Raw genomic sequence first — 3,703 nt, forward strand, 5'->3', positions numbered from 1 at the left:
AAGCCACTTGCTACTGTATAGCCTGATATCTTTGGTTTAGGTAACCAAACATTTGGATGACCACTGTAGTAGCCTTGCTCTTCTAAGATGTACTGGGAGGCTATCCATCCCATTTATTTACCTGAATTGTTTGGACTAGGATCATTTACCCAAACTGGATCTTTGACATTGATGTCATTGGCCACAACATAGGTTTTGATGTGCTGCTTGTGTCTTTGTTTACTCTGGGTTGGGTATTTTGGCTGAAAGACCTTTTTATACTTTAGTCTAGATTGTTGGTCTATCTTTCCCTGGGGTGTTGAATCCACAGCTATTCGCGTTGATTGTTTAGCTGCATTTGTGAATTCCTTGTTGGCTTCTTTGCTTGTGGATGACATGCTTTGGTGAGTTCTGCATCTAAACTAACTTGAACAGTCCTTTGTGCCTCTATTTTTGACAATCTGTTTGAGTCTTTAATTTCCTCTGCCAGCTGGACAGAAGTATGTTGACTCTTTTCTCCAGATGCAATGCTTACCATGGACTTTGGTTCACATTGCTCTTTATTGATCTGTTTGTAGGTCTTTTGATAGGCTTCATGTGCTTGATGCACCATTTGATTCTGATTGTTCAAGTTAATTGTGATTTGTGTCACCTTTGGTTCTATGGTATCTTCCATTGGCGAGACAATATTAGGATCTGACTTTATGACCGCCTCTGCCTTTTAATTCAAGTCTGCCTTTGAACACATTGAGATGTTTGTTTCTTGGCTTTTAGACTTGATCTCTGGCCTTGTTGAATTCTGAGGTACATTCATTAGCGCTGAACTATCTATGCTATTAGCATTATTATGTAGAATCTTTGATTCCACATTTCTGCTTGTTGAAATCTTCAGTGGCAAGTCCTTGACTGCCCGTACCTGCTCTGGTTCTAGGTCACAGATAATTTCTTCATCCACTTCCTCTGACATTGGATCGTCCGCTGCATCTTTGTTGGATCTTTCGACTTCAGGCTTGAAAAATTCCAAGCTATTTGGGACCATCTTTTGTAGTTGATCTTTTTTGGCAGCTTGATTTTCAATCGAAATATCATTGACGCCTTTGACCTCCAATATTTTAGTCATCAGTTTGTCTCTGGTATCCTTTGACAAGATATGCTTTCTTTCTGGCGACTTTCTATTTGGAGACGTCTGCTTTAATGATTCTGCTGCTTGCAGTCTGATACTGTCTTGGTTTTGCTGCTTCATCATATCTAAGTGCATCTTTACTGGGCAATTGGGTATTCGATGATCAATGCCACATTCGTAGCAATGCACATCTATTCCTATTTGTTCCATACCTGGTCGAGGTATTTGTCCATAATATTGTTGGTATTCGTTGCCCATAGTATCTTGGACCAAATATGTCATCAGCATGACATGTAGATACTTAAAAACCAACACTGACGTTGGCTTTGACTGATTGCCCTTATCTTTTTTGACTGTGGCATTCTCAAGAAGCTTGTAATAGCTTCCATTATAACCCTGGTAGATGGTCGTTTCAGCCCCTGCTTCAGTGACCAACTTTAATTCTATGTCTGTTATCAACATGTGATCCTTTATCTGTGGCTTCTGTATAGTCTTAGGACTATGTTGTCGATTCGATCCTGTATTTGGCTTCTGTTGTCCGCTGACTTGTAAGAGAGTATTGTGACTCTCCTTTGCTGTTTGCAGTTGATAGGGTTGTCCTGATTGCAGTAAGTGAGGTGGATATTGGACTCCCCCCATCCAAGAGTGTTCCCTATCTGTAAGAGGTATCTTTCTTATGCTAGATGTGGATATTCTAGCTTTGTCATCTAGCTCAACTGATTGAGCTAACTCAATATCTGATTCTTCCATTGATTGTACGTGTGTTTGTGTTGGTATATTTGTGGTGCATGTGTAGTTTTCTGTACTTGTGAATGTTGTGTTGTGGCACTCATCTGTGTAATGAAAGGAGTTGAATTGTGCTCATACAAATTCAAAGTCTGATCATGTGTCAGTGGAAGCCTAGAGCTTTTAAAGTGCACTTCCCTATCTTCTAGTGATTGACTTTGTGCAATAGTGGCAGTGAGACCAATATTTACCTGGTTAGATATCATTTCGTCATGTGTCCGTTGCTCAATTTGGTCTTGTGGAGTTGAAGGTGACAAGATGAAAGCTACAGCTCTTTCGGAGAATTTATTCGCAATAAGATCTAATTCATAGCATCTTCCATCTATATCATAGCTCTTGTCTCCAATGCGCGTTGCCCATAGTGTCCTAGGAACTGACTCGCTAAATGTCCTTACCCGCGTGACTTGAACCCCATCTTTGTCCAACAGAATCTACATAAATTGGATCTTTCCATCTCGTTTCGTGGATCCAATGAAGGGCTATTGGTTCAGGTTGCTTGTTGATTTCTGAAGTGGTTGAAGGCAACTTTCGTTTACACATGGCTTCAAGGAATTCCTTCCTACTGATTGTGTCTTCATTTTTTGGCAGATTGATTATAGTAGGCCCCGTCTCTTGAGTGATTTTTCTGTTATGAGCTACCACTGTATCTGCATTGGAAGCTAAAGGTAAGTTCATTATCAAGCGGTAAATATTACCCCTTGTCGACATGAATTTGTAACCCAACTTTGAACCATCTTCATGAGCTATGAAGCATTGATCTGGCTCTTCTGTCGCTTGTTGAGGTGTTTCTGCTTTGTACCATCTACCCTCCATATCTCTATAGAGACTGCTACAGTTTTTGTCCTTGTAATTTGACTTTATCAAGTGCACAGTGACTCGACAACTGCTAACCTCTGGAAGATCTTGCCTGTGCAATTTTATTATGTCCAACTCACTACCTGGTTTGAGCTTCATGTACACTGATCCTAAATAATCTTCCATTAGGTTCTTTTGTGAATTAGCCATGTTGGTAGCTTCTTCTACTTCCACAACCTGTATTGTCGGGCTTTTCAGCGCATTTTGCTTGGACTTTAGATAGCGATTGTCTGCATCATCCATGTAGCATGGAAAGTCTTTGAAATGACCTATTAACTCCAACCTGACACCAACTGATTTGACTGTTATTAATGAGCTTGAAGCTACATCCTAACTGCTTTGATTTGCCGATGTTGCCATTGACTGTGGCTGTTGAATCTGCTGCTCCATTTTTCTTTCAACCATGTTACTGACCTGCTGAGCACTTGTATTCCCTTTTTCTAGCCTCTCCCATGGGTGACCAGTGGTTTTCCTAATTCAAAGCTCTCTGCTAGGCTTAGCTGTGATCTTGTCGATCTGATTTACTTGTATAGCTGTAGCACTAGTTGGCAAGATACTTACCACTGTACTGCGACGACTACTCGCCTTTGTGATACCTCGATTCCAGTTGATTGAGCGATGAAATTTGCTCTTATCTGCAAAATTGTAGATTAGCAAAGCACTTTTGACCTGAACTAAAACGACCTCAATTTGCCTGTTGATAGCACACTTTATATGGCGTTTAATTTAAATTAAACCACCACGCAGGTGACCATAGGTCATCCGACTTTTGAAGTGTATCTGTCCGCAACTTTTGCTTTTCCGGCCTCACTGTTACTCTTATCCCTGGCACACTCAATTTTTTCGCTTCAATTTGCTCTTTTGATGACTTGCATGGAAAATTCTGCCTAGCAATGCTCAATTTCCGGCCTCCTTATGGCCACTACCAGTTACTGCAGCAAGTGTTAGTTACGCGTACAA

General features: G+C 40.7%; 1 pseudogene; it reads right to left on the minus strand.

The window, feature by feature from the left end:
- Positions 1 to 2,269: 2,269 nt before the first annotated feature.
- LOC147442684 (uncharacterized) lies at positions 2,270 to 3,133 on the minus strand (annotated as a pseudogene).
- Positions 3,134 to 3,703: the final 570 nt, after the last annotated feature.

Source organism: Adiantum capillus-veneris, chromosome 14 (assembly GCF_014529385.1).
Source record: "Adiantum capillus-veneris isolate H3 chromosome 14, ASM1452938v2, whole genome shotgun sequence".
Lineage (NCBI taxonomy): Eukaryota > Viridiplantae > Streptophyta > Polypodiopsida > Polypodiales > Pteridaceae > Adiantum > Adiantum capillus-veneris.